The sequence below is a fragment of the Triticum dicoccoides genome, chromosome 2A (genome assembly GCF_002162155.2).
Source record: "Triticum dicoccoides isolate Atlit2015 ecotype Zavitan chromosome 2A, WEW_v2.0, whole genome shotgun sequence".
Taxonomy (NCBI): Eukaryota; Viridiplantae; Streptophyta; class Magnoliopsida; order Poales; family Poaceae; genus Triticum; species Triticum dicoccoides.
The window spans coordinates 388630905-388656617 of record NC_041382.1 but is presented as its reverse complement, the minus strand read 5'-3'; the positions used below and the strand labels follow the sequence as shown (position 1 = coordinate 388656617).

Sequence of the window (25713 nt, the reverse complement as noted above, 5' to 3'; positions counted from 1 at the left end):
GTCACGGCAGATTTTCATGATATTTAAGATGACGTCACGGCGAGTTACAAGGTTTTCGTGAAGATGTTGAAGAAGGAATTTTCTTAAGTACTAAAGATTGACATGAACGAGTTCAAATCTGGGGCCTAATGTTGGGGATATAACTATTGAGTATAAACTGCCCAGGAGGGGCCGGATTATACTCATAGTAAGTTGTTCCTATCAAAGCCCACGAGGACAAGGAGTACGGCGCTTTACGAAGGAGAGTTAACAAGAAGGCCCAAAGGCCCAAAGGCGGATTATGGCCCGTAAGTGTAAACCGCCATAAGATATAACTTCTGTTGTATGATAAGAAAAGGTAGAAACCGAGCCGGACACGTTTATGAGCCGGCCGGGACTCTGTAAACCACCGGGCGTCAACCTGTGTATATAAAGGGATGACCCAACGACGGTTTAGGGACAAGAAATAAGAGATCGAGAGCCGGGTCAAGCGTATTTGCTCCCCATTCATCGAAACCCTAGCAATACCAACTACAAACTGGACTAGGCTTTTTACCTTCATCGTAAGGGTCCAAACCAGTATAAACTCCCTTGTCCTTTGTCCTGTTTAACCCCTTTAAGCTAACCTCAATGCAATGGCTCCACAACTAAGTCCTCACACTAGGACATCTGCTGTGACGTTTCCACGACAGAGGGGTTCATCATCCTCATTGGTGCCTCTCCGATGATGCGTGAGTAGTCTTTTGTAGACCTTCGGGTCCATAGTTAGTAGCTAGATGGCTTCCTCTCTCTCTTTTGATTCTCAATACAATGGTCTCTTAGAGATCCATATGATGTAACTCTTTTTGCAGTGTGTTTGTTGGGATCCGATGAACTTTGGGTTTATGATCAGATCTATCTTTTTATCCATGAAAGTTATTTGAGTCTTCTTTGATCTCTTATATGCATGATTGCTTATAGCCTCATATTTCTTCTCCGAAATTTGGGTTTTGTTTGGCGACTTGATCTATTTATCTTGCAATGGGAAGAGGTGCTTTGTGATGGGTTAGATCTTACGGAGCTTGATCCCAGTGACAAAAGGGGAACCGACACGTGTGTATCGTTGCCATTAAGGATAACAAGATGGGGCCTATTTCTACATAAATAGATCTCTTCTACATCATGTCATCATTCTTATTGCATTACTCCATTTCTCCAAGAACTTAATACACTAGATGCATGCTGGATAGCGGCCGATGTGTGGAGTAATAGTAGTAGATGCAACCAGGAGTCGGTCTACTAATCTTGGACGTGATGCATATATAATGATAATTGCCTAGATATCGTCATGATTATTTTATGTTCTATCAATTGCCCAACAGTAATTCGTTTACCCACCGTTTGCTATTTTTCTCGAGAGAAGCCACTAGTGAAACCTATGGCCCCCGGGTCTCTTCTTTATTATATTTTCCTTTGTGATCTATTTTTATTTGCTTTTATTTTCAGATCTATCAAACCAAAAATACAAAAATACCTTTCTACAATTTATTCTTATTTATTTTATCTCGTGTTCCCGCGAGATCTATTTATCCAATCTATCGTATTTTTATCCCGTCTTTTTGCCAACTTCTGGTGTCGTTACCCGAAAGGGATTGACAACCCCTTTAATACGTCGGGGTTGTGAGTATTTGTTATTTGTGTGCAGGTGCCATTCACATAGTGTTGCATGGTTCTTCTACTGGTTTGATAACCTTGGTCTCATCACTGAGGGAAATACCTACCGTTGTTGTGCTGCATCATCCCTTCCTCTTTGGGGAAATACCGACGTAGTTCAAGCAAACATCAAAAGTAATTTCTGGCGCCATTGCAGGGGAGACATCATCAACATCTACTAGGTTCCTAATCAAAAACATCATCTCCTTTCAAATTACATTATTTGCTATGTGCCTCTCATTTTCCTCTCCCCCACTTCACAGAAATTTGCCTTTTTATTCGCCCTCTTTTTCGTTCGCCTTTTTCTCGCCAGATCTATATTTTTGCTTGCAATATTGTTTGCTATCTTTGCTTATGTTGCCATGTGCCTTCTATTTTCTTCCATCTTCTCTTGCTAAAAATCTATTGATATGGATCCTCATCCACTTGCTAATCTTTTTAAAAATCCAATTATGATGAACCAATTGCTAGTGAATTGAGTTCACTAGATTATCTTTATGAAGTTTTTCTTGAGATTCATGAATCTGAAAATTGTGATGAAGTGTTAAATTCCTTAGATAATTTATAAAGTGATTCATGATAATTCCTCAGATAAAAAGCATGATTGCAATGATGTTATTATAAATTCTATCAATGCCAATTGTGTTAGTGCTATGCAAAGCCCCAAGCTTGGGGATGCTTGTTTTTCTATGTCCACTACTTATTGCAATGATCATGATTGGGGTGATAATTTTTCTTATGATCTTAATTATTTGCTTAAGCCTCATGATGAATATGATATTGATAATAGTGCTTGCAATAATATTGAAAGTGGATTTGGAGAGGCCATGACTTTATTTGATGTTAATCCCACTATTTTGGAAGAGTGTCAACTTTGCATGAATTTGGATCATGAAGAGAAAAGTTTAAATGATAGCTATATTGTTGAATTTGATTACAATACTACAGGCAATTACTTTGCGAGAGGAAAATATTGTCGTAAAAATTTTCATGGTACTAAATTACATCTTGTTATGTTGAGATTGCTATTGTTTCTTTCTTCCTTGCATATGCTAGATATTTCTTATCTTGATAATTTGTTAGCTTATAAAATTCCTATGCGTAGGAAGTATGTTAGAATTAAATGTATTTTTCACATGTTTTATGATGCTCTCTTTGTGTTTCAATTATTATCTTTCACGTGAGCATCAATGAAATATCAATGCCTAGCTAGGGGCATAAAACAATAGCGCTTGTTGAGAGGCAACCCAATGAATAATTTTTTTTGCTTTCTGTTCTTGAGTGTTTGCACAATTATGCTACTATTATAATTGTGTGTTTTTGAGTTTTAATTAGTGTTTGTGCCAAGCAAAGCCTTTAGGATCATGTTGGGTGATAGTTGAATTGATCTTGCTGAAAAACAGAAACTTTTGCACTCACAAAAATAATTCTAGTTTTTAACAGGAGCGTAATAAAATACCAATTCTTCTTGCAGAAGATTAATATACAAATTTCTCATGTGGTCCTAGTTTTGCAGAATTTTGGAGTGACATAAGTATTCAAAATATCCAGATTGCTATAGACTGTTCTGTTTTTGACAGATTCTGTTTTCTTTGCGTTGTATGCTTGTTTTGATGATTCTATGGTTTTATTTGAAGAATTTTTGCCATAGAAAAGTTGGAATATAGTAGATATAATGAAAGAATAAAATATGAATGGGTTTGCAACAATAATTATAGTAGTGATTTGCTTTCTTATACTAATGGATCTCATGAAGGTTTGTAGAGTTTTGTGTGATTGAAGTTTTCAAGTTTTGGGTGATGTTATGATGGATGAAGCAATAAGGTGTAAGAAGAGCCTAAGCTTGGGGATGCCCATGGCATCCCAATATATTATCCAAAGAGAATCAAGCAACTAAACTTGGGGATGCCCATGTGGCATCCCCTCTTTCTTCTAACGACCATCGGTATTTTAGTCGGAACTATATTTTTATCCATCACATATTATGAGTTTTGCTTGGAGCATCTTGTATGGTATGAGTATTTGCTTGTTTTGCTTTGTGTTTTAAGTCATGAATCCTTTCTGGACACACCTATTTGAGAGAGCCAAAATTATGCCATGACTTGTTAGAATTGCTCTCTATGCTTCACTTAAATCTTTATGAGCTATGGAATTGCTCTAGTGCTTCACTTATATCTTTTTGAGCACGGTGTGCTTTATTATTTTTGAAGAAATTCTCTCACACTTCACTTAGATTTATTTGAGAGTTAGTATTTTTTTAAGAAATTCTCTCTTGCTTCACTTAAATTAATTTTAGAGAAAGAAATTTTATGCTCATGATCTTCACTTATATTTGTTTGAGCTTATCAAAAGCAACACATGAAAATTAGTTCCAAAGTGATAGATATCCAAGGAGGATATAATAAAAACTTTCATGAAGATCATTGGACAAAATAAACTTGATTCCTTGTAATAGTTTTGCGATATGTTGATATAATATGTGAGTCATGTTGATGAGTAACTATGCTTTAGTAAGAATATTGGTGTTAAGGTTTGTGATTCCCTATGCAAGCACGAAAGTCAATAGTTATGCAATGAAATTAGATCCTACTTGTGGTGCATTATTTGGTGTTAATAATGCTTAATGCTCGCTTATGAGATTTTTCGTTTCTTGGTTGGTCACTTGTCAATCTTTTGCTAGCCTTCATTTGCACTAAGTATGATCACTACTTGTGCACCCAAAATCCTTTAAACCAGTTTTGCCACATGAGTCCACCATACCTACCAATATGCGGTATTTCCGTGCCGTTCTAAGCAAATTTGTATGTGTCATCTCTAATTTTCCAAATAAATATCTCTTTTGTGTGCTCGTACCGCTCATGAAACGGTAGGGGGTGGCTAATATATTTCCATGCTAGATATGTTATTCTCACAATGAGTGTTTATTCACTTGTCATTGCACGAGAGTAAGGCAAAGGAATTAGGGATGCCCAGTCCCGAAATGAAAAATGAATTTACTTTATGTTGTCAAATAATAAATTCCTTGGAAAGTGTTGGTATGGAAGGCACCCATGGATACGGCTAGCCAGGGAAAGTGAAAGTATGGTTGAAAAAGCAATAAACTTTAACTTCTGTTTGGGAACCGCCGATGATATATCTAGCATGGAAAGTATTGGGAACTACTCAATCATTCTTGTTGACAGGAAAAGCATGCCTCCCAAAATGTTTTTATCTCTATCTTTTCGCTTTGAGCTCTGGCACCTCTACAAATCCCTACTTCCCTCTGTAAAGGGCCTTCTTTTACTTTATGCAATTTTTTGTTTTTAATTTGATTCTCCATCTTCTCTTATAAAGCACCAACTAAGGGGCACTATGATCGTACTTGAGGATTGGGAGTAGCTAATATGCGAGTGTGTTTCATGAATGGATCAATGATTGAGCATAATGTGCTAGGGATAACTTATTTTAGCATTGATATTTTGAAAGACATGGTTGCTTGTTGATATGCTTGAGTATTTAAGTCTCATGTCAAAACTAGACTATTGCTTGAACCATATAAAAGTCCAAATGTCCATGCTACAAATAAAAGAACATGTGATGAGCATGATAGGCTGCATTCCACATATTTTTTTTGTTTTTATCATTTACCTACTCGAGGACGAGCAGGAATTAAGCTTGGGGATGCTGATATGTCTCGAACTTATCTATAATTTTTTATTGTTCCATGCTCTTATATTATCACTCTTGGATGTTTTACAATCATTTTATAGTCATTTTATATCATTTTTTGGTACTAACCTATTGACATAGTGCGAAGTGCCAATTGTTGTTTTCTGCATGTTTTATCGCAGGAAATCAATATCAAATGGAGTCCAAACACAGCGAAACTTTTTGCGGATTTTTTTGGACCAGAAGACATCCAGTGGGCCAAAGAAGTACCGAAGAGGGAGCACAAGGCGAGCACAAGACACCAGGGCGTGCCTGGAGGCCCAGGCGTGCCCTGGTGGGTTGTGCCCACCTCGGTGGCCTCCCTAACCGCCTCTTTTCTCTAAAAATACCCCAATATTCTAGAAACCATAGGGGAGTCGATGAAAATCAATTCCAGCCGCCGCAAGTTCTAGAAACACCAGATCCAATCTAGACACCATCACAGAGGGGTTCATCATCCTCATTGGTGCCTCTCTGATGATGCGTGAGTAGTATTTTGTAGACCTTCGGGTCCGTAGTTAGTAGCTAGATGGCTTCATCTCTCTCTTTTGATTATCAATACAACGGTCTCTTGGAGATCCATATGATGTAACTCTTTTTTGCAGTGTGTTTGTTGGGATCCGATGAACTTTGAGTTTATGATCATATCTATCTTTTTATCCACAAAAGTTATTAGAGTCTTATTTGATCTCTTATATGCATGATTCCTTATAGCCTCGTATTTCTTCTCCGATATTTGGGTTTCGTTTGGCCAACTTGATCTATTTATCTTGCAACGGGAAGATGTGCTTTGTGATGGGTTAGATCTTACGGTGCTTGATCCCAGTGACAGAAGGGGAACCGACACGTATGTATTGTTGCCATTAAGGATAACAAGATGGGGTCTATTTCTACATAAATAGATCTCATCTACGTCATGTCATCATTCTTATTGCATTACTCCGTTTCTCCATGAACTTAATACACTAGATGCATGCTGGATAGCAATCGATGTGTGGAGTAATAGTAGTAGATGTAGGCAGGACTCGGTCTACTAATCTTGGACGTGATGCCTATATAATGATCATTGCCTGGATATTGTCATGATTATTTGAAGTTTTATCGATTTTCCAACAGTAATTCGTTCGTTTGCTATTTTTCTCGAGAGAAGCCACTAGTGAAACCTACGGCCCCCGGGTCTCTTCTTTATTATATTTGCCTTTGCGATCTATTTTTATTTGATTTTACTTTCAGATCTATTAAAGCAAAAATACAAAAATACTTCGCTGCAATTTATTCTTATTTATTTTATCTCGCGTTCCCGTGAGATCTATTTATCTAATCTATCATATTTTTGTCCCGTATTTTTGCCAACTTCTGGCGCCGTTACCCGGAAGGGATTGACAACCCCTATAATACGTCGGGTTGTGAGTATTAGTTATTTGTGTGCAGGTGTCATTCACGTAGTGTTGCGTGGTTTTCCTACTGGTTTGATAACCTTGGTCTCATCACTGCTGAAAATACCTACCATTGTTGTGCTGCATCATCCCTTCCTCTTTGGGGAAATACCGACGTAGTTCAAGCAAACATCAGCTTGCTCTGCCCCGGCTTCTGAATAGAGTTTCACTCAAGGTGAGTTGTGGAGGAGATCACATGGCAGCACGGCTTTGGCTCCGTATGCCATGAAGAAAGGGGTGCAGTCAGTGGACCGATTGGGCGTCGTCCTTAAACCCCATAGGACAGACGGCAGTTCAGTCACCCAAGCTCCAGCTGCATGCTCAAGGTCACGCATGAGACGTGGCTTCAACCCCTGGAGGATAAGGCCATTTGCCCTCACAGCCTGGCCATTCGACTACTGGTGCACAACGGATGCGTAGTCCACCCGAGTGCCTTTGGTGGCAGAAGTTCCTAAAGGAAATATGCCCTAGAGGCAATAATAAAGTTGTTATTTATATTTCCTTATATCATGATAAATGTTTATTATTCATGCTAGAATTGTATTAACCAGAAACTTAGTACATGTGTGAATACATAGACAAACAGAGTGTCCCTAGTATGCCTCTACTTGACTAGCTCATTAATCAAAGATGGTTAAGTTTCCAAGTCATAGATATGTATTGTCATTTGATGAACGAGATCACATCATTAGAGAATGATGTGATGGACAAGACCCATCAGTTAGCTTAGCATAATGATCACTTAGTTTTTCTGCTATTGCTTTCTTCATGACTCATACATGTTCCTCGGACTATGAGATTATGCAACTCCCGAATACCGGAGGAACACCTTGTGTGCTATCAAACGTCACAACATAATAGGGTGATTATAAAGATGCTCTATAGGTGTCTTCAATGGTGTTTGTTGAGTTGGCAAAGATCAAGATTAGGATTTGTCACTCCGTGTATCGGAGAGGTATCTCTGGGCCCTCTCGGTAATGCACATCACTATGAGCCTTGCAAGCAATGTGTCTAATGAGTTAGCCACGGGATGATGCATTACGTAACGAGTAAAGAGACTTGTCGGTGACAAGATTGAACTAGGTATGATGATACTGACGATCGAATCTTGGGCAAGTAACATACCGATGACAAAGGGAACAACGTATGTTGTTATGAGGTTTGACCGGCAAAGATCTTCGTGGAATATGTAGGAGCCAATATGAGCATCCAGATTCCACTATTGGTTATTTATCGGAGATATATCTTGATCATATCTACATAGTTCTCGAACCCGTAGGGTCCGCACGCTTAACATTTGATGACAATTTGTATTATGAGTTTCGTGTTTTGATGAATCGATGTTTGTTCGGAGTCTTGGATGTGATCACGGACATGACGAGGAGTCTCCAAATGGTCGAGACATAAAGATTGATATATATGAGGGTTATGTTTGGACACCGGAATGATTTCGGATAGGTTCGGGCATTTTCTGGAGTACCGCGGGGTTACCGGAACCCCCGGGGGATTAATGGGCCACAATGGGCCTTAGTAGAGAAGAGAGAGGGCCGGCCAGAGGTTGTGCGCCCCCCCCCCCTTGCCCAGTCCGAATTGGAAAAGGGGAGGGGGCGGTGCCCCACTCCTTCCTTCTCTTCTCTCCTCTTTCCCTTCTTCTCCTACTTGAACTAGGAAAGGGGGGGCGAATCCTACTTGGACTAGGAGTCCAAGTAGGACTCCCCCCATGGCACGCCCCCTCCTAGGGCCGGCCTCCTCTCCTTCCCCTTTATATACGTGGGGAGAGGGCACCTCGAAGACACACAAGTTTATATTTTAGCCGTGTGCGGTGCCCCCTCCACAGTTACACACCTCAGTCATATCGTTGTAGTGCTTAGGCGAAGCCCTGCGTCAGTAACTTCATCATCATCGTAACCATGCCGTCATGCTGACAGAACTCTCCCTCGGCCTCAACTAGATCAAGAGTTCAAGGGACGTCATCGAGCTAAACATGTGCTGATAGCGGAGGTGCCGTGCGTTTGGTACTTGGATCGGTTGGATCGCGAAGACGTTCGACTACATCAACCGCGTTACTAAACGCTTCCGCTTTCAGAGTGTCCCTAGTATGCCTCTACTTGACTAGCTCACTAATCAAAGATGGTTAAGTTTCCTAGCCATAGAGATGTGTTGTCATTTGATGAACGGTATCACATCATTAGAGAATGATGTGATGGACAAGACCCATCAGTTAGCTTAGCATAATTATCGTTTAGTTTTTCTGCTATTGCTTTCTTCATGACTTATACATGTTCCTTAGACTATGAGATTATGATGTCGGCGTCCAGGGAACGGGAGTCCCTAGACTTTCCTGCCTACGGCTCGCGGCGTGGCTCCACCAGCGGCCTTGTACAACCCATCTTCACCAGCAAACACTCAAGACCCTCGCGAGGGGCCAAGCCTCGCGAGGCGGACGATGCAAGACCTCCTCAGGGGCGGTCTCACCAGGCTGGTTCGTGACGGGCGGAGAGATCAAGGCAAGGGACACCTCGCGAGGTTCCTGTGATGTAAGCCTTGACGACTAGAGCCAGGCGGACGCCAGCGCGCGCAGTATACTCGTTTCCTGTTTGGTGCTAGAGAGGCAAGCGCAGGAGAGGAGTCCTGAGGCATCAGGCAAAGGTTTCCATATCGGTGCAACAAGACCAAGACCAGCAGGACGACAGGACGGAGGTCACTGTGGAGCCCAAGATGGCGTCACCACCAAAGCCTTTGGCAGGCGAAGACTACTTTTGTCAGGATAGCTTGTACTAGTTGTCTCCCTTCGAATTTGTCCATTGTGGGATCCCTTCCCGCTCAATATTTGGGAGGAGGACCAGGGCCTCTATATATAGGACTAGCCACCACCATAGAGAGGGGATCAGATCTAGATCATCCCCAACCACACAAGTTCTCCTAGCACAAGAACACCTCTCCTCAGGAGGTTGTTCTTCCCTTGTAACTGTTCATCCTCAGCCCAAGAGGCAATCCATCACACCGCACTGGAGTAGGGTATTACACCACAACGGTGGCCCGAACCAGTATAAATCTTGTGTCTCGTGTTCTTTGGATTCGTCGAGCTAGGCCATGAGATCGTGGAGTGTGCGAGCTAGAGTGGGGGAGAGATCTTTGTGCGCACCCCAGTGTTCGAACCTCAAGGGTTTTGCCGGAACCCGAAATCCGACATTTGGCGCGCCAGGTAGGGGTGCGCCAGAGCTTCTCTTCCGCCAATTGATCCACAGACACTCCATGGTTTCAATGTCCGGCGACCTGAGGACCAACGCCGACCGTTGGGCAGCATGACAGGCCCGGGCGGCACCATCCCCAAGAAGACCTCAATCCTGCGCCCCAGGCAACACGCGTGCCGCTAAACTTGCGGGGCACGGGCGGCGCGGTCAGACGCCATCCACCCTTACTCCACGACAAGCATGGGAAGCCGCAAGGGCCTCAAGCCACGCTGCAGCCACGATGCCACACACCCGACGGGAACAAGCAAACATGATGGCCATGCTCATGGTGGCTCGGGAGCTGCTCCGATGCTGGCTGATGGAGAGCGGTCGGGATGCATTGCTGGAGCACGTCGCCGAGCTACTAGATGTCGCGGCCTCGGGAGCACCACCCTTCTGCTCCCTGCTTACGCCTCAGGCCGCAGCCGAATCGCACGATGGGCCTCGCCGCACTCGCGTGCCCCCAGGTGCACGAGGAGGCTTCATCGACACCGGCGTGACCAGCAACACCGGACTCCCAATCGCACCGCGCCACCTCCAATGAGCGCATGCACGAGTGTTACCACCCGCGGCCCCAACAGAGTGCCGCCCTACTACCCTCAGGGTGGCGCTGGGCCTGGCAACATGGAGCATGGGGCACTTCGGTGAGGTCTTCGGGGCGACGGCCCCGGAGGCCTACGTGCCCCGCATGATGGACCAGGAGTACGCGCTGGAAGACGACCCTGGCTCGTTCCTCGAGCCAGGCTGGGAGGAGGAGGCACTAGAAGCTGAGGCCTTCCAGGAGCACCCCAGGATCCTCGCCAACCATGCCGGCGACAACAGAGACAGGGTACCACTAATCTCTCAGGAGCAAGCTTATGCTAACCATGGGTCGCAGGAGGATCGGGTCACAACGATGGACGGCGGCCCCAGCTCGATGGCCTCCCTCCCACTAGAAGGAGCGCACTGGGGGCTGCAGGGGAGGGGCCGGGAGCCAGGTCCCTCCCCGCATCACACGGAGCAAGGCGTTCCCCGGAGGTAGGCCCTCTGTCGGGGAGGTGCTGGTGATCCTCCCCCCGGCAGAGGACCCGTGGTCGCCGAGGGCGCCGCTGGCATCCCCTTTGCCCCTTGGCTGCGTCCTGGTTTCTGGTCGCACCAACGGTGGTCGAGGGTGCAAGGCGGGGCCCTCGTCTGGCGATATGAAGTAAGGCCCGCGCCTGTGAAGATCTCCATTCGTGACACTCTCACTAATAATGAGTGGGGATGTACACGCCCCGGAGTCTCACGAGTGCCGCCGTTGGGCCTCGGGGGCTCCCCCTGACGTCCAAGTGGCAGCACTTAGCTCTGCGTTGGTGAGAAGACAAGAAGAATAGAGTAGGTGCCAGACGTGGCCATTTGCTCTTAACCTCTTTTTCTGTAGCCCTGTTTCTGGCTTTGGATTTAAGTTGAAGTTGAATTTTCATTGGTATGCGCGGGGGTGACTTTTCTTGTTCGGTCGGTTTCTTGCCATCTGGTTCCTTGCCCCGACTTGGAGTTCGCACCTGCTGCCTCCCCCTCGCGAGCAAGGGCTGGGCGTGGCACGCGGGTACTGCGTGTACGCCCTTCCATGGCTGGCGCTTGCTCCTTGCAAGGCCTTCTCGGACGGATCGGCAGGCCCTTCAGAAGCTCACGACCTCACGAGCTGGTCGGGAACCGGTCCTGACTAAGGTAAATTTCGGCGGTAAGCTCACGACGTGACTCACACGCTCATAAAAACACATCTTCAGCTTGGCCTAAGGAATAGAGGCAGTAATCTGTTTACATGAGGGGCTCCCCCTCCCAAAATGCTCTTACAACTTTCAGGGTCGTGCCCAAGTTTTCACTTACAGGTTCATCAACAAGGAAGCATGGGCTCAATCGGACATATCGCTCACCGCGTCCTCTGGGTCGCCCTCAGGCGTGTCGCCGTCACCGTTGCTGGCATCACCGTCCTCGTCACCGGCATCACCATCACCATTGTCGGCATCGCCCGCACCATCATCGACCACGTCGCCTTCATCCGCAACGACCACCACTGCGTCATCCTCGGAAGTGAAGGCCCTGACTAGAGCATCCACATTATCGTCTACCCAGCACGCCAGGTCGCCCCGGATGGCCTGTGGCATAGGGGCAATGGCGGCGGCGAAGTCGAAGTTGGGGTAGGTGTTCTAGATGTGGCTGAAGAAGCGGGAGAACAAACACTTGAGCAGGCCACGGCTCCTCTCCTCAACAAGCACGCGAGCCCTCTCGGATCGGTTCTCCAGGCGTGTCACCACGTCGGTGAAGAAAAGGAGGTGGTTGGCGTAGTCGTTCGAGTGGGGATGAGGTGCATCTTCGTCGTAGATGGCGCCCAGTGCCGCGTTGGCTCTGATCTTGAGGCTTTGGAGCATGGGGGCGTGCTCGCGCTCCAGCGTCCGCCGCCGGAGTGCTTCGTCCCTGCTTTGCTGCGCGGAGGACTCGGCAATGGCAACCCACTGCTGAAGGGAAAGCAGCTTGGCACGAGCGGAAGCCAGCTCAGCTTGCACTGAGGTCAGGGCGGCTGCGGCGGCTTTCTCGCGATGTTCCGGCTCAGTCAAACCTGACCTGAGGGCATTAGTCCTACCCACGGCTTCGGCTTCCACGAACTCTAGCTTCAGGTCATACCTGCCCTCAAGCTCTGCACGAGCCTCGGCCACCCGGTGGTCGATCTCCTCCTGAGCCCTGGCCTCGCGCACAGCAACAGCATCCTCTGCTTGGGCGACTTGGCGCTCCCTCGTCTCCAACCGCTCAACCTCAAGGCTGCGCTCTCTGGCTTCCAGCGCCAGCACTTCCTCGCGCTTCAGGATCTCTTCCTCCTTGGTAGGCGTCCCCTTCATCGATGCTAGGGCACCCTTGCACACCTCCACTTGCTGCTCCAAGGAGGTGCTCCAGGCCTGGATCTCCCACACGTGTTTCTCTGTGATCTCGCGGTGACGATCTGCTTCCCGGGCTTCTTCCAAGTCTCGAGCGCAGGCCTCACGCGAGGCCGCAAGAGAAGCCTCGGCCTTCGCATTGTCAAGCTCGCGCTGGTGGTGCCTGAGGTTGATGGCCACCTTCATTTTGTGCTGCTCCTCCATCAGCTGAAGACCCTCAGCTTCGAGGCACGCGTCTACATCCGCAAGTTCTCCACCAAGCCGGCTCATTGCGCCCATCGCCTCCCGAAAGAGCTCGTGGTGGACGACACTCCATTCGTGCGCAATATTAAGTGCACGGCCGCTTCCATCCTCCGTAGAAGGGGTTGCTGAAGGGGCCTGAAGCGGCTCGCTCCCTCCCAGCAGGGGGCTGGGGGCTGGCACTTCCCCGATCATCATCTGGGCCACGGCGGAGGCCTAGACGGGGGAGGGTCCGATGCTTGAAGTAGAAGCCAAGATTGGAGCCATCCAGCCACCGTCCACAACCAGAGGAGGAGCCCTTGGCACACTCGTCGCACCCTCGACGAGGCCACAAAGAAGAGATGGCAGGAGCGCGGGCTCGAGGCGCTAGGCTAGCACGTCGGCCTCCCCGGCCGACCTCGCGCCGAGGGCGGCATGCTGGCCTGGGACTCTCAAGGCCAGCGGGAGACTCGAGGCAGGAGGAGGTTGCTTCTCGGGAGTCTTCACGGCCTTAGCAGTTGGGACCTTGAAGAGCCATCATCAAGAAGGGAAGCAGCACTCAAGGAATTACGAAGATAAGGTACTTACTCATCTAAGGCGATGTACTTCCTCTGTTTCAATGGCCGGAAGGCGCCGCTGCCGCGGCTTGGGGACCCCTTCCTTTTGCGGAGCGCGTCGAAGTTTACGCGGAGCCGGCTGAAGCGTTGGACATGGCGACCAGCGAAGGCAGGGCTGGTGAAGCACCCAGGGAGGCGACCTCAGGAGCCCCAAGCTAGGGAGAGCCATCGAGTTCCGCCTCGTGACGACCTCCGGAGGCCTCGGGAGCTTCGACCTTAGGAGCAGTGGATTGCGTCACCCCTCAACTGCCACCTTGGAGCAAGAGTCACGGGCTCCCGAAGATGACACCTTAGGAACCGCGGGCGGCTTCGACACCCCGGCACCCGCATCTCTGGCCTCCGGTGGTGCTTGCCCCCCTTCGTCCACTCTTGGGGCAAGTTCGGCGCCGAGGATAAGGAGGGGAACCACGGTGACGGGGTTCTCGCGGGGCCCACCAAGGCCGACTGGACGCAGCCCCCATTCGTCAAAGGGGGGCATCTGCCCCGCGAACTCCACCCTGTTTGAGCAACAGTACAAGAGATAGCCCTCCGGTAGCACATCGGCTAGCGAGGGGTCGCCCGCCAGGACCTCGAGCACAGTTCTTTGTGCCTTGAGCGGAAGCTCTGACTCCTGAAGCCCCATGCGATCTGGGCCGACAGATAGGGCCCTCATCGGCTAGGAATGGCCCTGGAGTGGGGCGATGCGGCATTGGAGGAACTCCTTCATCACCATGGGTGCAGTCAAGCCAAGGTCTTTCAACCTCCTCAGCTGGAACCAAACGAAGGCGAGGCGGGGGCTCGTAAGCTTCTCATGAGCCCAACCGGAGCTGGGGACGGCGGGCGCAGACGGAGGCAAGAGTAAAGGGCTAAGCACTCCGACATCCACATACACCCACCATGTCTGAAACCCGCTCGCGGACGGTGGGAGTTCAAAGTCAATCCCTGAGCCGACCGTCGCTGCCACGGCCTGGAAGCTCAGGCACCCTGAGCATTGCCGGGGATCGGTCAGGTGCAGTGAGAAGAAATGGCGCAGAAGGGCCATGGAGGGGGTGATGCCCACCATGGCCTCGCAGACAAAGGCAAAGACGGCGAGAAGAGAGACAGATTGGGGATCTAGGTGCAGCAGATGAATCTGGTAATAGGAAAGCACAGCGTTGAAGAAGGCGGAGAAGGGGGGACCTGACCGGCCCATAGGGTGTCGACGAAGAACTGGGCCTCGGTGGTCGTTCTATTGACAGAAGCTTGGGACGCAGGCCAGGCCACCATCCCTCCCAATTCGTGGAAAGCTGGTGGCGAGTGCAAGGCGGACCTTGTCCATGGCCTCCTCATTGAGCACCCGCGACCGGCCGACGGCGGGCTTGACGGCCAATGGCGGGCTGGCTGAGGACAGGGGCTTCTTCTCTTTCTCCGTCCGGTTCAGCGCCATGGCGACGGAGAGGACTGAGCTCAGTTCAGATGGAGAGGAGGCTGAGGTTCGAAGAAGCAGAGGAGTCGGGGAGTGTGTGATACGTCTCCGTCGTATCTACTTTTCCAAACACTTTTGCCCTTGTTTTGGACTCTAACTTGCATGATTTGAATGGAACTAACCCGGACTGACGCTGTTTTCAGCAGAATTGCCATGGTGTTATTTTTGTGCAGAAATAAAAGTTCTCAGAATGACCTGAAAATCAACGGAGAATTAGTTTTGAATATAGAAAAAATACTGGAAGGAAGATCCACGTCAGGGGGGCCTCCACCTGTCCACGAGGGTGGGGGCGCGCCCTACCCCCTGGGCGCGCCCCCCTGCCTCATGGGCCCCCTGACGCTCCACCGACCTAAACCCTGACTCCATATATTCACTTTCGGGGAGAAAAAAACCAGGGAGAAGGAATCATCGCGTTTTACGATACAGAGCCGCTGCCAAGCCCTAAACTCTCTTGGGAGGCCTGATTTGGAGTCCGTTCGGGGCTCCAGAGAGGGGAATCCGTCGCCATTGTCATCATCAACCATCCTCCATCACCAATTTCATGATGCTCACCGCCGTGCATGAGTAATTCCATCGTAGGCTTGCTGGACGGTGATGGGTTGGATGAGATTTATCATGTAATCGAGTTAGTTTTGTTAGGGTTTGATCCCTAGTATCCACTATGTTCTGAGATTGATGTTGCTATGACTTTGCTATGCTTAATGCTTGTCACTAGGGCCCGAGTGCCATGATATCAGATCTGAACCTATTATGTTTTCATCAATATATGAGAGTTCTTGATCCTATCTTGCAAGTCTATAGTCACCTACTATGTGTTTTGATCCGGCAACCCTGAAGTGACAATAATCGGGACCACTCCCAGTGATGACCGTAGTTTGAGGAGTTCATGCATTCACTATGTGTTAATGCTTTGGTCTGGTACTCTATTAAAAGGAGGCCTTAATATCCCTTAGTTTCCAATAGGACCCCCCCCCCCCGCCACGGGAGGGTAGGACAAAATATGTCATGCAAGTTCTTTTCTATAAGCACGTATGACTATATTCGGAATACATGCCTACATTACATTGATGAATTGGAGCTAGTTCTGTGTCACCCTAGGTTATGAGTGTTACATGATCGATCACATCCGGCATAATTCTCCATCACCGATCCATTGCCTACGAGCTTTCCATATATTGTTCTTCGCTTATTTACTTTTCCGTTGCTATTGTTATCATCACTACAAAATACCAAAAATATTACTTTTGCTACCATTACCTTTTACCACAGTTACCACTACTATCATATTACTTTGCTACTAAATACTTTGCTGCAAATATTAAGTTATCCAGGTGTGGTTGAATTGACAACTCAGCTGCTAATACTTGAGAATATTCTTTGGCTCCCCTTGTGTCAAATCAATAAATTTGGGTTGAATACTCTACCCTCAAAAACTATTGCGACCCCCTATACTTCTGGGTTATCAAGACTATTTTCTGGTGCCGTTGCTGGGGAGCATAGCTATATTCTTTGAGTCACTTGGGATTTAAATCTTCTTATCACTATGAAGAACTTGAAAGACGCTAAAACAAAAATTTATCCCCCAACTACGAGGGGAGGCACTACAAAAAAATACACTTCTGTGATGATACGTGTTTGTCACAGTAGGTCGCATTTTCTGTCATGCATGTACATGCATGACGATTTTATGACAGAATCAAGATAGTCATACCTGTGCTATCGTAGAAGTGTTCCATGACATTACCAAAATTATCATCACGGAAGAGTCCACTTCCATGACGATAAATCCCGCGTCACAGAAGTGCTTTCGTCAAGGGTGACCAACACGTGGCATCCACCGTAACGGAACGCTGTTAAGCTATCGGGTCGGGTTTTGGATCCGATAACCCGTTAACAGCCCCGACCAATGGGGATTTTCCACGTGTAAAATCATCATTGGCTGGAGGCAACATGTGTCGGCTCATCGTTGGGACAGATGTCATCCACTCATTGGACAGAAGGCGCCTATGATACGTCGACACATGGCACGGCCAAACAGAGGCCCATTCCTGTGAAAAGGCCGGCCTGTTTGACTTGGTCAAAAGGTGGCGGGCTGGCACATGTAAAGCCTGTTAACGGCCTATTCGCATATAGCCCCTTTACAACCTGCTAAGCCAAGGCCCGTTACGCCCTATCCGAATTAGGCCTAGTAGCGTCATCTGGGCCACCCAATATGATTCCAGCCCGTTTTCAGTTCTAGCCCATGTATGGCCCATGACGTCTTTCGGTCGATATGAGGCCCTATGTAACTCTTGGCCTATTAACGGCCTGTGGTGAAACTGGCCCGTAATGAACAGTGTATCACTTTACACCCATTAATGGCCCGTGGTGAAACTGGTCTGTAATGAACAGTGTATCACTTTATACCCATCAACGGCTCGTTATTCCGTTGGGCCGTTTCCAGCCCATGTTATCTTTTGACCTTCTTAGAGCCCATTTATTCTTGGGCTCATTTCCAGCATTCGTTTACTTACGGCCCGTTATTGTCATTTTTTGCTTGTGGGCCAAATTCAACCAGTGGTTACAGTCGGCCCGTTTGTGGTCCGTTAATACGTTGGGCCGTTTTCATAGCGTCATCAAATACGGCCTATTAACGATGGCCCATTATGGTCGGCCCATGAACGGATGATTCCAACTCTAGCCCATTTACAGCCATAATGCGGTCTGTTTGGCCCATGTTTGGCCAATCGATCATACGTCCCGTATAAGGCCCATTGATTATATGGCCCGCAGTGAACTTATCTCTCTACATCATGTCATCTTGCTTAAGGAGTTACTCTGTTTTTAACTTAATACTCTAGATGCATGCTGGATAGCGGTCGATGAGTGGAGTAATAGTAGTAGATGCAGAATCGTTTTGGTCTACTTGTCACGGACGTGATGCCTATATACATGATCATGCCTAGATATTCTCATAACTATGCTCAATTCTGCCAATTGCTCAACAGTAATTTGTTCACCCACCGTAGAATACTTATGCTCTTGAGAGAAGCCACTAGTGAAACCTATGGCCCCCGGGTCTATTCTCATCATATCAATATCCATCACTTTAATCTTGTTTTGCTTTTTACTTTGCCTTTTACTTTTCACTTTGCATCTTTATACCAAAAATACCAAAAATATTATATCTATCAGATCTCACTCTCGTAAGTGACCATGAAGGGATTGACAACCCCTAATCGCATTGGTTGCGAGTAGCTATCATTTTGTGCAGGTACGAGGGACTTGAGCGTGGCCTCCTACTGGATTGATACCTTGGTTCTCAAAAACTGAGGGAAATACTTATGCTACTCTGCTGCATCATCCCTTCCTCTTCGGGGAAATCCAACGCAAGCTTAAGAGGTAGCAAGAAGAATTTCTGGCGCCGTTGCCGGGGAGTCTACGCAAAAAGTCAACATACCAAGTACCCATCACAATCCCTATCTCTCGCATTACATTATTTGCCATTTGCCTCTCGTTTTCCTCTCCCCCACTTCACCCTTGTCGTTTTATTCGCCCTCTCTCTCTCTATCCTCCCTCTCTTTTCTGCTTGCCTTTTTGTTTGCTCGTGTGTTGGATTGCTTGTTTGTCGCGATGGCTCAAGATACTACCAAATTGTGTGACTTCACCAATACCAATAATAATGATTTCCTTAGCACTCCGATTGCTCCTCTTGCCAATATTGAATCTTGTGAAATCAATACTGCTTTGTTGAATCTCGTTATGAAAGATCAATTCGCTGGCCTTCCTAGTGAAGATGCCGCTACTCATCTGAATAGCTTTGTTGATTTATGTGATATGCAAAAGAAAAAAGATGTCGATAATGATGTCGTTAAACTGAAGCTATTTCCTTTTTCTCTTAGAGATCATGCTAAAGCTTGGTTTTCGTCTTTGCCTAAAAATAGTATTGATTCTTGGAACAAGTGCAAAGATGCTTTTATCTCTAAGTATTTCCCTCCCGCTAAGATCATCTCTCTTAGAAATGATATTATCAACTTGATCATGAACATGTTGCACAAGCTTGGGAGAGAATGAAATTAATGATACGTAATTGCCCTACTCATGGTTTGAATTTGTGGATGATTATACAAAACTTTTATGCCGGATTGAATTTTGCTTCTAGAAATCTTTTAGATTCGGCCGCGGGAGGCACTTTTATGGAAATCACTTTAGGAGATGCTACTAAACTCCTAGATAATATTATGGTTAATTATTATCAATGGCATACTGAAAGATCTTCTAATAAAAAAGTGCATGCGATAGAAGAAATCAATGTTTTGAGTGGAAAGATGGATGAAATTATGAAATTATTTGCTACTAAGAGTGTTTCTTCTGATCCTAATGATATGCCTTTGTCTACTTTGATTGAGAATAACAATGAATCTATGGATGTGAATTTTGTTGGTAGGAATAATTTTGGTAACAACGCTTATATAGGGAATTTTAATCCTAGGCCATATCCTAGTAATCCTTCTAATAATTATGGGAATTCCTACAACAACTCTTATGGAAATAATAGTAAGATGCACTTTGAATTTGAGAATAGTATTAAAGAGTTTATGAATTCACAAAAGAATTTTAATGCTTTGCTTGAAGACAAATTTCTTAAAGTTGATGATTTGGCTAGGAACATTGATAGAATTTCTCTTGAGGTTGATTCTTTAAAGCTTAGATCTATTCCTCCTAAGCATGATATCAATGAGTCTCTCAAAGCCATGAGAATTTCCATTGATGAGTGCAAGGAAAGAACCGCTAGGATGCGTGCTTCCAAAGATGCCTTTATTAAAGCGTGTTCTTCCAATTCCTATGAAAATCAAGATGAAGATCTAAAAGTTATTGATGTGTCCCCAATTAAATCTTTATTTTTCAATACGAATCTTTATGAAACTGAATATGATCTTCCTTTACCTAGAAGGCGTTTTAAAAATTTGGAGTATTTAGATCTTTATGATGAAATTGATGAAAGTGGGATTGAAAGAAATAAAAATCTAGATGTTGCTAAACCCACTATATTGGATTTCAAGGAATTTAATTATGAAAGTTGCTCTTTAATTGATTGCATTTCCTTGTTGCAATCCGTGCTAAATTCTCCACATGCTTATAGTCAACATAAAGCCTTCACCGAACATATTGTTGATGCCTTGATGCAATCTTATGAAGAAAAACTTGAGTTGAAAGTTTCTATCCCTAGAAAACTCTATGATGAGTGGGAACCAACTATTAAAATTAAAATTAAAGATCATGAGTTTTATGCTTTGTGTGATTTGGGTGCTAGTGTCTCTACTATTCCCAAGACTTTGTGTGATTTGCTAGATTTCCGTAATTTTGATGATTGCTCGCTAAACTTGAATCTTGCGGATTCTACTATTAAGAAACCTATGGGAAGGATTAATGATGTTATTATTGTTGCAAATAGGAATTATGTGCCCGTAGATTTCATTGTTCTTGATATAGATTGCAATCCTTCTTGCCCTATTATTCTTGGTAGACCTTTCCTTAGAACGGTTGGTGCGATTATTGATATGAAAGAAGGGAATATTAGATTTCAATTTCCATTAAAAAAGGGCATGAAACATTTTCCAAGAAAGAAAATAAAATTTCCATATGAAACTATCATGAGATCCACTTATGGATTGCCCACCAAAGATGGTAATACCTAGATCTATCCTCGCTTTTATGCCTAGCTAGGGGCGTTAAGCGATAGCGCTTGTTGGGAGGCAACCCAATTTTATTTTTATTCCTTGCTTTTTGCTACTGTTTAGTAATAAATAAATTATCTATCCTCTGTTTTGGTTGTGTTTTTTGTATTTAATTAGTGTTTGTGCCAAGTAGAACCGTTGGGAAGACTTGGGGAAAGTCTTGTTGAACTTGCTGTAAAAAAACAGAAACTTAAGCGCTCATGAGAACTGCTGTCATTTTTATTTTAAGAGTGCTATTTAGTTAATTCTTTTTTCAGATGTTTAATAGACAAATTCCTCACGTCCAGCAATTTATTTTAGAATTTTTGGGGTTCCAGATATTGCGCTAGCTACAGATTACTACAGACTATTCTGTTTTTGACAGATTCTGTTTTTCGTGTGTTGTTTGCTCATTTTGATGAATCTATGGTTAGTAAAATAGTTTATAATCCATAGAGAAGTTGGAATACATTAGGTTTAACACCAATATAAATAAAGAATTAGTTCATTACAGTACCTTGAAGTGGTCTTTTGTTTTCTTTTGCTAACGGAGCTCACGAGTTTTCTACTTTAAGTTTTGTGTTGTGAAGTTTTCAAGTTTTGGGTGAATTCTTGTGATGGATTATGGAATAAGGAGTGGCAAGAGCCTAAGCTTGGGGATGCCCATGGCACCCCCAAGATAATCCAAGGACACCAAAAAGTCAAAGCTTGGGGATGCCCCGGAAGGCATCCACTCTTTCGTCCACTTCCATCGGTAATTTACTTGGAGCTATATTTTTATTCACCAACATGATATGTGTTTTGCTTGGAGCGTCTTGTATTATTTGTGTCTTTGTGTTTTAGTATGCCACAATCATCCTTGCTGTACACACCTTTTGAGAGAGCCATACATGAATTAAAATTTGATAGAATACTCTATGTGCTTCACTTATATCTTTTGAGCATTATAGTTTTTCTCTATGTGCCTAACTTATATCTTTGAGCTATGTAATTTTGCTCTATGTGCTTCACTTAGATATTTTAGAGCACGGTGGTGGATTTGTTTTAAAGAAACTAGTGATCTCTCATGCTTCACTTAAATTATTTTGAGAGTCTCTTAATAGCATGGTAATTTACTTAATAATAATATGCTTGGTATTCAAGATTTGTGAAACTTTCTTTTGAGTGTGTTGAATACTACGAAAAGATTGAAGCATGATAATTGTTTTGAGATATGGAGGTGATAATATTAGAGTCATGCTAGTTGAGTAGTTTTGAATTCAAAGAATACTTGTGTTAAAGTTTGTGATTCCCGTAGCATGCACGTATGGTGAACCATTATGTGATGAAGTCAGAGCATGATTTATTTATTTATTGTCTTCCTTATGAGTGGCGGTCGGGGATGAGAGATGGCCTTTTCCTACCAATCTATCCCCCTAGGAGCATGCGCATAATACTTTGCTTTGATAACTTCTAGATTTTTGCAATAAGTATATGAGTTCTTTATGACCAATGTTGAGTCCATGGATTATACGCACTCTCACCCTTCCACCTTTGCTAGCCTCTCTAATACCGCACACTTTTCACCGGTATCATACACCTACCATATACCTTCCTCAAAACAGCCACCATACCTACCTATTATGGCATTAACATAGCCATTCCGAGATATATTGCCATGCAACTTTCCACAGTTCCGTTTATTATGACACACTCCATCATTGTCATATTGCATATCCCGGTACACCGCCGGAGGCATTCATATAGAGTCATATTTTGTTCTAAGTATCGAGTTGTGATTGTTGAGTTGTAAGAAAAATAAAAGTGTGATGATCATCATTATTAGAGCATTGTCCCAATGAGGAAAGGATGATGGAGACTATGATTCCCCCACAAGTCAGGATGAGACTCCGGACGGAAAATAAATAAAATAGGCCAAAGAAGCCCAAAAAAAGAGAAAGAAAAGAGGCCATAAAAAGAGAAAAGGCCCAAAAAATATAAATAAAAAAATGAGAGAAAAAGAGAGAAGGGACAATGTTACTATCCTTTTACCACACTTGTGCTTCAAAGTAGCACCATGATCTTCATAGTAGAGAGTCTCTCATGTTATCACTTTCATATACTAGTGGGAATTTTACATTATAGAACTTGGCTTGTATATTCCAATGATGGGCTTCCTCAAAATGCCCTAGGTCTTCATGAGCAAGCAAGTTGGATGCACACCCACTTAGTTTCTTTTGATGAGCTTTCATATACTTATAGCTCTAGTGCATCCGTTGCATGGCAATCCCTACTCACTCACATTGATATCTATTGATGGGCATCTCCATAGCCCGTTGATACGCCTAGTTGATGTGAGACTATCTTCTCCCTTTTTGTCTTCTCCAGAACCACCATTCTATTCCACTTATAGTGCTATATCCATGGCTCACACTCATGTATTGCGTGAATATTGAAAAAAATTGAGAACACCAAAAGTATGAAACAATTGCTTGGCTTGTCATCGGGGTTGTGCATGATTTAAATACTTTGTGTGGTGAAGATAGAGCATAGCCAGACTATATGATATTGTAGGGATAACTTTCTTTGGACATGTTATTTTGAGAATACATAATTGCTTTGTTAGTATGCTTGAAGTATTATTATTTTTATGTCAATATAAACTTTTGTCTTGAATCTTTCAAATCTGAATATTCGTACCACAATTAAGAAGATTTGCATTGAAATTATGCCAAGTAGCACTCCGCATCAAAAATTCTCTTTTTATCATTTACCTACTCGAGGACAAGCAGGAATTAAGCTTGGGGATGCCTGATACGTCTCCAACGTATCTATAATTTTTGATTGCTCCATGCTATATTATCTACTATTTTGGACTATATTGGGCTTTATTTTCCACTTTTATATTATTTTTGGGACTAACCTATTAACCGGAGGCCCAACCCAGAATTGTTGTTTTTTTGCCTATTTCAGTGTTTCGAAGAAACGGGATATCAAACGGAGTCCAAACAGAATGAAACCTTCGGGAACGTGATTTTCTCACCGAATGTGATCCAGGAGACTTGGACCCTACGCCAAGGCATCAGAGAGGCGGTCACGAGGTTGGGGCGCCCCCCCCCTAGGGTGCGCCCCCTGCCTCGTGGGCCCCTCAGAGCTCCACCGACGTACTCCTTCCTCCTATATATACCTACGTACCCCCAAACGATCAGAACGAGGAGCCAAAAACCTAATTCCACCGCCGCAACTTTCTGTATCCACGAGATCCCATCTTGGGGCCTGTTCCAGAGCTCCGTCAGAGAGGGTCATCATCACAGAGGGCTTCTACATCATCATAGCCTCTCCGATGAAGTGTGAGTAGTTTACCTCAGACCTTCGGGTCCATAGTTAGTAGCAAGATGGCTTCTTCTCTCTTTTTGGATCTCAATACAAAGTTCTCCCCCTCTCTTGTGGAGATCTATTCGATGTAATCTTCTTTTTGCGGTGTGTTTGTTGAGATCGATGAATTGTGGGTTTATGATCAAGTCTATCTATGAATAATATCTGAATCTTCTCTGAATTCTTTTATGTATGATTGGTTATCTTTGCAAGTCTCTTCGAATTATCCGTTTGGTTTGGCCAACTAGATTGGTAGTTCTTACCATGGGAGAAGTGCTTAGCTTTGGGTTCGATCTTGCGGTGTCCTTTCCCAGTGACAGATGGGGCAGCAAGGCACGTATTGCATTGTTGCCATCGAGGATAACAAGATGGGGTTTATTTCATATTGCATGAACTTATCTCTCTACATCATGTCATCTTGCTTAAGGCGTTACTCTGTTTTTAACTTAATACTCTAGATGCATGCTGGATAGTGATCGATGAGTGGAGTAATAGTAGTAGATGTAGAATCATTTCGGTCTACTTGTCACGGACGTGATGCCTATATACATGATCATGCCTAGATATTCTCATAACTATGCTCAATTATGTCAATTGCTCAACAGTAATTTGTTCACCCACCGTAGAATACTTATGCTCTTGAGAGAAGCCACTAGTGAAACCTATGGCCCCGGGGTCTATTCTCATCATATCAATCTCCATCACTTTAATCTTGTTTTGCTTTTTACTTTGCCTTTTACTTTTCACTTTGCATCTTTATACCAAAAATACCAAAAATATTATATCTATCAGATCTCACTCTCGTAAGTGACCGTGAAGGGATTGACAACCCCTAATCGCGTTGGTTGCGAGTAGCTATCGTTTTGTGCGGGTACGAGGGACTTGAGCGTGGCCTCCTACTAGATTGATACCTTGGTTCTCAAAAACTGAGGGAAATACTTACGCTACTCTGCTGCATCATCCCTTCCTCTTCGGGAAATCCAACGCAAGCTCAAGAGGTAGCAGTATTGAGATACCAACGATCGAATCTCGGGCAAGTAACATACCGATGACAAAGGGAACAACGTATGTTGTTATGCTGTTTGACCGATAAAGACCTTCATAGAATATGTAGGAACCAACATGAGCATCCAGGTTCCGCTATTTTTTATTGACCGGAGATGAGTCTCGGTCATGTCTACATAGTTCTCGAACCCGTAGGGTCCGTACACTTAATGTTCGATGACGATCGGTATTATGAGTTTATGTGTTTTGATGTACCAAAGGTAGTTCGGAGTCCCGGATGTGATCACGGACATGATGAGGAGTCTCGAAATGGTCGAGACATAAAGATCGATATATTGGAAGGCTATGTTTGGACATCGGAATGGTTCCGGATGAGTTCAGGCATTTACTGGAGTACCGGGGGGTTACCGGACCCCCCCCCCCGGGAGTCAATGGGCCTTATTGGGCCCTAGTGGGAGAGACG

At 44.9% G+C, this 25713-nt stretch overlaps 1 pseudogene; it reads left to right on the top strand.

Moving 5' to 3' along the window:
- The first annotated feature begins 15154 nt into the window (after window positions 1-15154).
- The window catches only part of LOC119357864, a 24448-nt pseudogene continuing 13889 nt past the window's right edge, over window positions 15155-25713 (top strand).